The sequence below is a fragment of the Argopecten irradians genome, unplaced genomic scaffold, assembly GCF_041381155.1.
Source record: "Argopecten irradians isolate NY unplaced genomic scaffold, Ai_NY scaffold_0028, whole genome shotgun sequence".
Taxonomy (NCBI): Eukaryota; Metazoa; Mollusca; class Bivalvia; order Pectinida; family Pectinidae; genus Argopecten; species Argopecten irradians.
Window position 1 is genome coordinate 68,061 of NW_027187495.1, and position 13,996 is coordinate 82,056.

Below are 13,996 nucleotides of genomic sequence, written 5' to 3' on the forward strand. Positions count from 1 at the left end.
AGGCCCTAGGCCTAATAACTAACTATAGAAATGAGGGTACTAATCTGTATGAACACCGGCAGTCAAATCGACTCTGAGAAGATAATACTTACATATTAGTATGGATGAAGATACAAGGTAACAAGTAAAATAAAATTCACATGTATGGATGTTCTTACCATCGTAGGAAGTCAACACATAGAAGTCACACAACCACCGCCAATTTTGCCTATAATTGCCCGAGGACGTCGCTTGGGTTCCGCTCCTGTCTGGCTGCAGCATGGAGTCACCGCCATTTTTGTATAAAATACCGCGCGCGCGCCAGAAGACAGTATCAATATTCTGTGATATGATATGACGGTCTATTTTTATCACATTTGAGGTAGGTATTCCCCCCGTTTTCCTGTCGTTTTAGATAACCAATCATTGTAATAAAATATCCAATAAACATCTGAAAACCATGTCTAAGCATACCGAACAACTTATTTAAGGTTCATGTCCCTTTAAAGAACCAACTGTTGCAGTCTTGACACACACCAAGTGTACTTTTTCTCAAGAGACTGCAGTTCATGAAGATGCAGTTGCAGTTCCATCATGGTTGCTTCTGGAATGACTACCCCAATTCCGCAACACAACACATTCGCTATCATCTACCAACTTAACATCCCTCCCAGATAAAGTTTGTAGTTTGACCTCTACATCATCCATGGTGTAAAAAGGGCAACAGTTCCACTATACAAGAAGACACAACACGAACATACCGCAGTCTCCCAGTACACTCATCTCGCACAGCATACACGCAACACACCGCATACATGAGAGGCCGTCCTTACATGACCATAGCTGTTAATAGGACGTTAATAAATCAAACAAACATCCATGGTGAAAGGATCCCCCAGTTCTTTGACAGCAGTGTGTCCGTCTGTGTCGCTAATCATGCCATCCATCCATATCTGTTCTGGTGACCGATTTCCTTCTGTCCTCAACTGATGCCGATTCCAGGCCTGACGGAATTCATTTAACTGCTGATTAATGTCTGACACAAACACTAGTTGAATGGCACAAATGTGGTAGTCTTGGGATGGGTCCAGAATACCTCTATCCTCCATTCTGTAAAACCTGTGGTAGAACTGCTCAGCCACATTAGTCTGCACATCCCTCCACAGCCTCTCAATCCGTCCGGTAATGTGACTGTTGCGTCCAGCATCACGCACCAAGTTCATGAACAATGTCACCTGAATGTTTTCACCGCCATAAGATCTAACACGAGATGGCAAACCATACTCAAGGACTGCACCTAAAAACAAGTCCAATACAGTTGCAGATCTGTTGTTTGGCCCACATTTCAGGTATGTGATCAGGCGTGAGAATCCATCGATGCAACCATGGGTCACAATACCCCACCTGAAACACAAATAAAAAGGGATAAAACAAACATTATGACAAGAAAGTTAAAGCTGCATTTGATATGATGCTAGCAGTATGCCAACGATAACGACAAAAGACAACTACTTTAAAGTAATCATACAAGTCAATGGCAAACTAATAGCTTCTTCCCCAAATTTGTTATACACTAATTAAGAAAAGATATGCTCACAATGATTCATACAAATTTTGTTCATGTTCAGTATAACCTAATGCCATGGATAGTTTTGAAAACGTGATATATATTAATATATATGAATGCCTATTATAAGGGTCAAAGAAGTAATATCAACCGGATTTTCCAGATGACACAGGATCCAATCAAACGGAAGTCTGTAGGAATAACTTCAAACGGTAAATATGGGACACATAAGTAATTCCAACAGTGTGGACAAAAATAATTGTCAATTTTTTTAGGTGATCTGCTCCTTTGTCAAGACGCAAACAAATACAATTACATAATATGATACAATCAGTAATATTAATACGGGAAAATGAAAGTAGACAGAGAAAATTGTGCTTCCAGTTTTCATTTTGGGTCAGCAAAAATAATCGTGTGGTCGCTTAAAATATGTTTTTGCCAAGCACTGATAACTAGTATTTACCTGATCAGTCGCATATGTCCATCCATATGCCATATTAGCTGTTGGGAACTGGCACCCTGTATGTCCTACGGGAGATAGTGCTGCTCAATCGTTGGGCTGTCCAATGTGGATCCACAAGCATCAAAGAAGATCTTACTCTACTCCTCTCCACTTTAATCCCTCTACTTCTTAAATAGCCATTCATCATCTAAAAATAATAATTGAAAATGGAAATAGCTGCTTTAAAACTATAATTATTAAACCTATATAAATTTTATAAGACTGCTTGTGTTTGATTGAGCAGTAAAGCAATTCTGTTTTCCCCTCTGGCTTTAACATGTACTGCCTTCTAGAAATGTACACTCATCATGGAATTATTTTCACTAAAAAGTAACGATAAAGCCACAGGAAGATAACATAAAAAGACAATTTTTTATCAGTATTAATTATAATAAACATACATGTTGTTAAAGGGACAATTCAGTGAGGCTAATTCGTTACATAACCATGAAGCAAAATATAACATAAATGTATTGTTCTACATTCCTTATGAAAAATATGTCAAGAAATAGTGACAAATTCCACAACATTGTTAGTATTTTGATTAATACCATTGAAATTCCAAATTGTTGATCAATACGATTAAGCAGGTACAACATGTATGTTGTACCCTCACCTGAGTCAAAGTCACGCACGTTAAACAAATGCAATACATATAACCACTGATGAATTGGTGAAATTATTTTTAGACAAGAACATGCATCTAATAATATTAACACAACTGTAAGAGCGTTTTGAGTAGTTCTAGACAAAAAATTCTTTACTACACAGGCAAGGGTCAGGGTTCGGCATACAAGGCTATGTGTAATCTGGCGATTGAACATTTCACATACATTTGCCTAATGTGGGCTTTTCTGACATATCACAGTTAAACCAACTATCCTAATTTCCATTAGAACTGGTTTGTTTCCGAAATAAGTGCAAGTTTCAATGTACTCTTAGATCGAATTGTCCCATTAATGCCTTAACTATAACAGAGTTGTGAATGAATGAGTTAAAATGAGCTGAATTCTTACCACATAGCCAGCATTAGGGTGATCAGTGTGGATTTGCTGGACTGTCCTGTCTAACTCTTCATCATCAATGATTGAAAACTTAGCACTTCCAACATTGAGTCCTCCATCTCTAAGTGTCTTGTAGATAAGACTTAAGGAGCAATTCAGCTGTTCAGCAATCTTTTTGGCTGTGTATCCACGGTTCTCTTGATCAAAATTTTGATTGATCATTCGCAATTGGAAATTACTGGTCTTAAATTATGACGATTCATGATTGGCAACAAAGGTCTAATTTCATTGATGAAGATGCCTGTATTTCAATCCTATTCTACCCTTATATAATTATTCTTTTTAATATATAATATATAAGTTGTTATTGCAAAAAAAAAATACTAGGCTTTACATTGAATTTATATTCAGCAGTTTAACATTTCTCACAATTATATATAATGAATTAATGTACTTAATTTTCATTTCAACTTAAGTACTAATTTTGTAAAATATCTGTTACAGTATTAATCAAAATGTAACTAATCTGAGAGAAAAAAAACATTAAATTAAAATTTGATTGATTTATATTTACAGTTTATTTGCTATTATTCATTTTATCATCATTTAGTCTAAAATCTACTTCAAAATTCCCCCCTTCTCATGTACATGGCCTTAGACACGCTGAGTATATAATATTAACAAATATTTCATGGGTTACTTTGCTGAATATGCTCTAGTTCATAAAATTAAACCCAGGGTTCCCACCCTTTTTTTCAATCAAAATTCAAGGCTTTTTCAAAGGTTTTCCATGTCAACAAAGTCAAATTCAAGGTCCTTTGCTATTGTGAGTTTCAGCAAGAATTTTTTTTTCTAAAACATATTTACACAGATGTAATCCTTGTAGGATGTAAAGACTTATCCATAACTTATCTGCTTATGTATTATACATAATAATAATGAGAAAAACAGGATCAATAGTGAACATTTTTTTTTATTTATAAAGATGAAAAACTCTTGAACAGTCCAACAAAGGTAATTAAAATTTCAAGAAAATAGAAATATCAGTCTCTTCTTTGACTAGAGAGTATTGGAATGTAATTTTGACTACAGAGTATTGGAATGTAATTTGTAGAATATACATCAAATTAAAAAAATACTTCAATTGACACTTTAACAAATAAACTAATAATATTAAAGTGATCAAACAATATTTACATATGTAGTAACATACATTTATCAATGAAATAATGAAAAATGCGAAACTCATCGGTAGAATCTAAAATAATTCCATCAATGATCATTAGAATCAAAGAAAATCAGTGTGAATAATTATCTTTCTTTAAAAAAATAGAAGTATATTTGAACATTTTATATATTGTATTATTAATTTACCCCTTTATAAATAAAATTTGTTTTCATTTAATTATAATTGAACATTTATAATTTATACTTCATAGCAATGAAACAGCCAAACCACTTATACTGTTAAAACAAAACCTCCAGCTGGGTATAAAGGGAAAAGATTACTTTCCAACCTAAGCATCAGAAACATTATTTACCTTAGTTACCTGTCCTGTGACAGTAATTAGTTTTGATGTTGGCATGTCCTTGACCTCCCTCAAGGACTTTGTTGGTAACGGAGGACATGTCAACTCCACAGCCTTCCTGTCAATCTCTGGAGACACCTCTATAGGTGTTCCTGCTGTTTTTAGTGAGGATAATCTTCCTGCTTTTCAGAATGAAATTTCTTATCATCCGAGACTTGCCCTGCACATTGAATATTGCAAATGTATCACAGTTAAGTGATGCCAAAATGGCACCAGTGTCATCAGCCAAGCTGAAGTACTGTCTGAAAAGGTTGCAGTGTGACCAAGGTTATCAATGTACGGCGCACTTTTCTCTGTAGCAGACGCTATGAGTTCAGAAATCTTGGTAGTCATCTGGAGTAAACAAACAAAAACCATTTGACATAATCCATGCAGACCTCTAGGACAGGTAGCGATTTATAGGATTAACTTCTATTTTCTTGGCCCTGCAGGTAGGGCGTTAGAATTGTACCTGCTGCCCCTATTGCATGATCGTAAAAGGCAACTAAATTTAGGATCTTATCTTTTCTCTTCTTCCTAATTGACTTTGTTTCCTAATGCCTCCCTTGGCACCGCCTCACTTTTGGCCTTGAGTTAAGCGTTCGCCCATGTGAGGAAGGCTCTGGGTTCTGTCCCCTGGCCGAGACACACCAAAGTCTATAAAAGTGGTAGTTTCTGCTCCTGCTTAGCGCTTAGCAAACAGGGAGTGGGACGACTGGTTTGCCCGTTGTCAGTATAATGTGACCGGGTGGGGTGTGTTGCTTGGTGTCTTCGGCGGCATGCTTCAGTGATATAGCACTATAAAAAGGACAATAGTTCCACTATACAAGAAGACAACAAGAATATGCCGCAGTCTCCCAAAACATGCACCTGGCACAACATACACGCAACACACCGCATACATGGGAGGCCGTCCTTACATGACCATAGCTGTTAATAGGACGTAAATTAATCAAACAAACGAAATGTTATAGGGTTAAAGCCGAAACCTCTAAATTTTCTTGCATAAAACTTAATTAATTTATTGCCTATCAAACATATTTTCACGTGTAGTTCATAATATGAAACAGAATGAAATACAATCTGATTAAAATACAGATCCTTATAACCACTCCGTTCAACGTAGGATCTGACAATACCCAATATGGGGTCACGTTCGGATGACCTTTTACCACGTGTATTCCAGATCAAATATATTCTCTACACATTTCTACGTGAATTGTTAACGCCATTTCGTCCCAGTAAGCATATACATTTAGAATTGTTGTGCATTTTGGGCGAGATGACTACGTACACGAAAATTAGTCGGACAGTTTTTTCAAACTTTCGTTTCAAACTAGTGGCCATTTCGTCCCACGTGACCCCAAGATGTTCTCAGATCCTCATATCAAACGTAGTGATAATAAGGATCTGTATTTTAATCAGATTGAATGAAATAAGTAATCAAAGGAATTGGCTGATTAATTTATACAGTAATTTTATGTAAATGTAGAGTTGTCAATGATTATCTTGTTACTCAGCCACAAGTCTGCTAACTGGTTACAAAATTCCATAACTAGAATTTGGATTGCATATCTAACATTTTATAGATATACATTTTATGTGTCTGTTGGTGTAAGTATAGTCTAACGGAATTCTCCATGTTAACATATAGAACTTGTCTCGGACAAGTAGCGATTTATAAGATTTACCTCATTTCCCCTGTTGGGCCCCGCCCCTCCGGCCCCCAGGGGTCAGAGCCAAAATTTATACAAGTTTTGTTCCCCTTCCCCCAAGGATGTTTCTGTCCAAATTTGGTTACAATCCATGCAGAACTTTATAGGATTTACCTCTATTTCCCCTATTGGGCCTGACCCTTCCTGCCCCTGGGAGCCACAATTTATACAAGTTCTGTTTCCCTTCCCCCAAGGATGTAAGTGGCCAAATTTGGTTACAATCCATGCAGAACTCTATGATGAGTAGCGATTTACAGGAAATGTTGACGGACGGACGAAGGACTCCGCGCCATGACATAAGCTCACTGGCCCTTCGGGCAAGGTGAGCTAATAAAACTGGCATTACAAGTGACTAAAATATTTTCAGTTTAAAATCAACAGGAAGAGATACATTCATTAGTTTCTTAAAAATAGCAAACACAGAATTAATTGTTTGTTCACTATTAATGTTAAAAAATATACCTAGATATGTAGACCCTTCTTATCAAAATAATTCTATATCCCATAACGTAAACTGGTGTTGTTGGGCCAATTTACATTTTGAGAATATTACAACTTTTATCTTTCTGATATCAGGTTATAATTTCCATGTAATGCAATATTGTTCAAATCCATTTAACATTTGTTGTAGACAGTGTCATCGGCATATAAAATGATAAAAAGTTTGGGGTACATTTCAATATTATCTATAAATAATTTGTCAATAGTTGTCACACAATTAACATTCTTTTTCCGCCAGATAAGATTCCAAGTCATCAAGGTAGATTGAAAATAGGAAAGGAGATATAAACAAGGTACCATACTGTGCATGTATATGTTCAAGGTAAATTAACAATGTAAGCTGATTTTATCTTTCCTAATGCCTCCCTTGGCACCGCCTCACTTTTGGCCTTGAGTTGAGCGTTCGCCCCTGTGAGGAAGGCTCTGGGTTCTGTCCCCTGGCCGAGACACACCAAAGTCTATAAAAGTGGTAGTTTCTGCTCCTGCTTAGCGCTCAGCATACAGGGAGTGGGACGACTGGTTGGCCCGTTGTCAGTATAATGTGACCGGGTGGGGTGTGTTGCTTGGTGTCTTCGGCGGCATGCTTCAGTGATATAGCACTATAAAAAAGGGCAACAGTTCCACTATATACAAGAAGACACAACACGAATATACCGCAGTCTCCCAAAACGCGCACCTCGCACAACATACACGCAACACTACGCATACATGGGAGGCCGTCCTTACATGACCATAGCTGTTAATAGGACGTTAATAAATCAAACAAACAAACAAAATGTAAGCTGATCTTGCAGAATTGCCTTACAGCGTTATAATAAATGCAGTCTCATTGCATTGGATGTAATTGATTTAAGGTCAGTTCATGTGGTGACCGAAAAAAGGTAAAATCACCACGTCAGTGATCAGAGAAGATTGATAGTCAAGGAGGGAAAACATAAGACGACCTGTGTTATGCAAATTAATATTTAATTTATTTTGAATATACTGTTCCGAAGATAATGATTAGTGTATTATTAACGATAATCTAAATTGGGCCTCTTGTTTTTTAGAAAGCATATTTAGATTTCATAGGGGTATAACAAGAGGCCCAGAAGGCCTGTATCGCTCACCTGGTTTGTAATGCCAAGTAATATTCTGGATACAGGTTCATTGTTTATTTTCTGAAGAAATTTAAAGTCAAAATTTATACAAGCTCTGTTCCCCTTCCCCCAAGGATGTTTGTGGCCAAATTTGGTTATAATCCATGCAGAACTCTAGGACAAGTAGCGATTTATAGGATTTACCTTTATTTCCCCTATTGAGCCCCGCCCCTCCTGCCCCCGGGGGGTCAGAGCCAAAATTTATACAAGTTCTGTTCCCCTTCCCCCAAGGATGTTTGTGGCCAAATTTGGTCACAATCCATGCAGAACTCTAGGACAAGTAGCGATTTATAGGATTTACCTTTATTTCCCCTATTGGGCCCCGCCCCTCCTGCCCCCGGGGGGTCAGAGCCAAAATTTATACAAGTTCTGTTCCCCTTCCCCAAAGAATGTTTGGGGCCAAATTTGGTTACAATCCATGCAGAACTCTATGACTAGTAGCGATTTATAGGATTTACCTTTATTTCCCCTATTGGGCCCCGCCCCTCCTGCCCCCGGGGGTCAGAGCCAAAAGGACTAGATACGGTAATGGCTCTTTTTGGCCCCTAAATCTACCAAAATTCAATTTAAGTATTTAGAAATTAAGTTGCTGCGTTTGAAATATTGAATACGCCCCTGATAAAAACTTAATGATATTTTTATTGACAGGAAGTACGTTTTTGCTCTATAACCATGGTAACTTTGCATAAATTATGCAAATTTGAAAATTTGTTCAATTTTGGCATATTTTTTTATAGTTTTTCTTTTAAAAGCAATAGAGCGCAACCTAGAACAAACTTTATATTTTACAGGAATTAGCAGACACGAAGAATACATCATTTTGAGAAATATAAAGTTTGTTCTAGAATGCGCTCTATGTTTACTAGATGAAAAACTGCATTAAAAAGGTCAATTTTGATGAAATTTTCACATTTTGCATAATTTATGTGTAATAAAAATGGTTGCCATGGCAACTAGAACTGCTATAATACCTAATAACACTATCAAATATGTCGTGTATGTAGTTAAGATTTGAAATGCAATATTTACATCTTAAAATAACAGACTTTAAAAAATAGCGGATTTGGGGGCCACAAAAGACCCTTACCATACCTAGTCCTTTATATAAGTTCTGTTCCCCTTCTCCAAAGGATGTTTGTGGCCAAATTTGGTCACAATCCATGCAGAACTCTAGGACAAGTAGCGATTTATAGGATTTACCTTTATTTCCCATATTGGGCCCGCCCCTCCTGCCCCCGGGGGGTCAGAGTCAAAATTTATACAGGTTCTGTTCCCCTTCCCCAAAGAATGTTTGTGGTCAAATTTGGTTACTATCCATTCAGAACTCTATGACTAGTAGCGATTTATAGGATTTACCTTTATTTCCCCTATTGGGCCCCGCCCCTCCTGCCCCCGGGGGGTCAGAGCCAAAATTTATACAAGTTCTGTTCACCTTCTCCTAAGGATGTTTGTGGCCAAATTTGGTCACACAATCCATGCAGAACTCTAGGACAAGTAGTGATTTATAGGATTTACCTTTATTTCCCCTATTGGGCCCCGCCCCTCCTGCCCCCGGGGGCTCAGAGCCAAAATTTATACAAGTTCTGTTCCCCTTCCCCCAGGGATGCTTGTGGCCAAATTTGGTTACAATCCATGCAGAACTCTATGACTAGTAGCGATTTATAGGATTTACCTTTATTTCCCCTATTGGGCCCCGCCCCTCCTGCCCCCAGGGGCTCAGAGCCAAAATTTATACAACTTCTGTTCCCCTTCCCCCAAGGATGTTTGTGGCCAAATTTGGTCACAATCCATGCAGAACTCTATGACTAGTAGCGATTTAAAGGAAATGTTGACGGACAGACGGACGGACGACGGACGCCGCCGCGCCATGGCATAAGCTCACCGGCCCTTCGGGCCAGGTGAGCTAAAAATCAAATTAAAAAGGAAAAGGTTAAAGACATCAAAAGAAATATTAGAATGGGTTCCCAAGAGTTTAGTATGCGTTTCTTATTTCACACCTTGGTGTCCAAGGAATCTTCAAAAGTAAAAACTGGAAGGAACACTGACAATTTATTTCTTATTGTCCAAAAGTAGTGTTGACCTTAGAAATATATTCCTCCAATCATCGAGACCGAGCCATTTAGTACTTTCAGTACTTTGATTTTGCGAAGGAAAATTATACGGCAAGTCTACAAATTATGAATTTGAAGTCTTATTGGTGGTAAAGTAGATATTAAGAATGGTCTTTATGTTTCTTTTTGACAAAAATATTATATAAATGCATGCATATGCTTAAAATAATTGGAAACCTACAACAAAGTATAGAAAATTGTGCCCGAGTGATTTTCTGAGGCAGTGCTCCAATACGACATATAGGGACTATTTCGTACCCGGCCCAAAGGTGTAGTAGGCCGGGTACGTATATTCGTTCTAGGGGGGGGGATAGCTAGAATTGGGTCGACTGAGTAATCTAGTGAAGGACCCAGAGTAAAATCCGGGGGATAACTTGATTAGTAGTTGGAAAGGGTCTTTGTTTTGGCATTCCAAAATCAACATTATCAACATGAATGAAAAAATAACGAACAAATTAAACTGAAATTTCTCTCTGGAGAAGTTGGGCCGCAAAGGAAAGAGAGTAGAAATGCTAAATTTTCTGAGGTTGAACAAGCTCTACTTGCTTGGTTTAGTAATGCTCGCGCACAGAATGTTACCATTTCTGGCGAGATTTTACGAGAGAAAGAACGATTCATTGCTGAAAGATTCAGACGAGTTTGATTGCTCTACAAGCTGGTTACAACACTTTAAAAGTAGACATAGCATAACTTTTAAACGTGTCTGTGGAGAGTCCATTGATATCCAGTCATCGTCAAAGGACATTAGTGAATGGAAAATAAAATTGGCTTCCATTCTCAAAGATTATAATGCTGACGGTATTTATAATGCTGATGAAACGGACATATTTTTTTTAGATTTTTCTACTATGACAGGTTTGGGGAGATACACTAATAATGATAATAGTTCATAATGTAATGTTAAATGTTTTAATATTTTGTTGATAATTGTACTATACCGGATTTGTTTGGAGATGGTTAATATAGGCTTTGCATATTATTTGCAATAGGATTTGTTGGAATGAAAATGAAACGGACATATTCTACAGACTCTGGCAGCCATGGTCTGCTCCAACATTTTAGTGATAGGAAAGTCTCAAAATCCTTGCTTTTTTAAGAACGGAAAAACTTTGCCGACATTGTACAGTGTAGGGCAAATAAGAAAGCGTGGATGACATCAGAACTCTTCATGGAATGGATGAGAAGGAAGAAGAAGTCAGTTGTCATGATAATCGATAACTGCCCGGCCCACCCCACTGTTCAGAACTTGAAGTCTGTGAAACTGTTTTTTCTCCCTCCGAACACTAAAAGTGTTACATAACCAATGGACCATGGGGTTAATTTACAATCTCAAGGTGCATTATAGGAAACTGTTCATTCAGCGTAAGATCAACAAGTCTGGTGAAGTGTTCATCACTGTCCTTGATGCTATACGCATGTTGCACCAAGCCTTATAGAATATCTAACCCCCTTTGGGGTGAGACAGGAGAATCTCAACCCGAGGGGCAACATTAAGTTGTCAAACACAGGGCTGTACCGAGTGTTTGGCAGCTTAAGAATCTTATCCCGATGGTGGAGATCTCCTGTTACCTATGCAAGCGAGGATGTGTTCCAAAACCTGAACCAACCCTGGAAAGTGCCCTATCTGCGTGCGATATTCTACGTGCTCAGTGACATCAGAAACAGTTCTGTTATCGCTAGCCAGTCTGACCACTTTCATTGTGAATATTCATCTGTCAAAGGTACGCAACTGTCAGACCAGCATCACAAACTTTTTTACTAGATCTGAATGCAACATTTCGGACAGGAACGGATTACTCTGAACTTGTAAAGTGTTTTGCTTGGACATTAATAATATCGAACTGAAACTAGTGCTTAGTATATGTTCATGGATTTAATGCATCTGTAAAACGTATTATATATGTTTTAGTGCTTGAATAATGGACAGTGCCCGATTGTTATGTATGTATGTGTGTATTTTCGTATTTATAAAGTACTAGAAGATCCTGTTGATAGTGCAAAATAATTTAACTACCCACAATGTTAGATGTTTAACTAGTCGTTGCATATGTACATTGTACCAGTATCTTAGTCAAACAGTTTTGGTATAGAAATATACTTTCGTTTCATTTACCGCAAACTACGTTCCGTAAATTATATTAACCAGTACTATTGTTTATTTTGCTATGTTATTATTTTGATATACACCATTAAAATCTGAAATAAGAAAGATGCTTGTTTTTGTTTGTTCAACTACTACATTCCGTATAAGTTTGTTGTATGAACCACAGAGGTCAGTATACCACAAACGGGAAATCAGGGTGCATGACTTTATCGTGACGATTGTATTATTGTAATTCAAGTTTTTTATGTATTTATTAAAAATATACAAAAACATCTGAAAACATAACCGAAATGATTTAATACAAACCTTATTAGTTGGAAAATCACGACAATACGCTGATCACGGTAATAAACATGTACCCGGCTGTAATAGTCATAAGATACGGACCGTTAAAAACCACGTTCTTATCAAAGATATTGACAATACGTTTGAGTCGAATTATGTTCGTTAGTCTTTTGAATTTCGACTGTATTCTTCAAATACAAAGATCAAGCATTAACAGTTAAGAAAAATACAAAAATGAATTATCCACCTTGAGTTATGTTGTCCTTCTAAATGTAATATAATAATACACCTCCTTACAAATCAGTAAAGTCAAAATATGATCACGTTTAGGGTTGAATCCATATATATTCTGTCCGTCTCCTTCGTTTAGTCACTTTTTATGTGGATTTCCATAGAAAGGTGGGGTTGCAAAATCCGCCCACGTGCCGATTTATTTTCAAATTTTACAGTGTAGATACACAACTACTTTTTATGTACTGTTTATTTATTTTGTATGTTTTAAAAAGGCATAATGGGCCTGAAATGATGTTTTCTAAAATTACTCTGGGTATGTGGCAAGGGGACCGACCCCTTGTGTCCATATTTTGAACATTATTTTTTTTAATAAAAAATACTTCATTCTTTCTTTCATATCCATTTATAATGATATTTACGAATTATTTTTGAAGCAAAAAACCTCAGGATAAACATTGAGGATATTGGGTTTGCTCGAAATATTTGGTATGTTATCATTTTTGTCCACACTTTTAAACCATTTTAAAAACATGCTATATGTATAATCTTACAAGAGCAACGGGCAAACCAGTCGTCCCACTCCCGTTATGCTGAGCGCTAAGCAGGAGCAGAAACTACCACTTTTATCGACTTTGTGTGTCTCGGCCAGGGGACAGAAACCCAGAGCCTTCCTCACAGGGGCGAGCGCTCAACCATAGGCCAAAAGTGAGGTGGTGTCAAGGGAGACTCTAGGAAGAACAAAGTAATTTAGGGAGAAAGAAAAGGTACAATTCTTATTTATATTCATGCATCTTCCCTAACAGTACAAAAAGCATAACAATTAGATAATTATGCTCTTGGGTGATTTCATATCAGTAGGGCGTTAGAATTGTACCTGCTGCCCCTATTGCATGATCGTAAAAGGCGACTAAATTTAGGATCTTATCTTTTCTCTTCTTTCTAACTGCCTTTGTTTTTAATAAATAGTTTGTTTCCTAATGCCTCCCTTGGCACCGCCTCACTTGCCCCAGAGACGTTGTTAAGCACTTCCAGAGTGAGTAATTTTCCCTCAGCTGTGATAAGAAGAGTTTGGCCATACTTGTCAGGTATTTTGCAACAGAGGCTCACACCAGATTTCTCGCCATAACCATCTGTAATATAAGGACATGAGAAAACATTTTCAACCACCTCAACCAGGTCTTCATCGATAATGACATACCATGGAAGAAACAACTCTGTTATTAGCCGGATCAGAGTGGTACAGCCCGACATTTTCGACCTGAGCTGCATATGCCACCTTGCCAACTT

At 37.4% G+C, this 13,996-nt stretch overlaps 1 pseudogene; it reads right to left on the bottom strand.

The window, feature by feature from the left end:
* Positions 1 to 836: 836 nt before the first annotated feature.
* Positions 837 to 13,960, bottom strand: LOC138311472 (uncharacterized; annotated as a pseudogene).
* Positions 13,961 to 13,996: the final 36 nt, after the last annotated feature.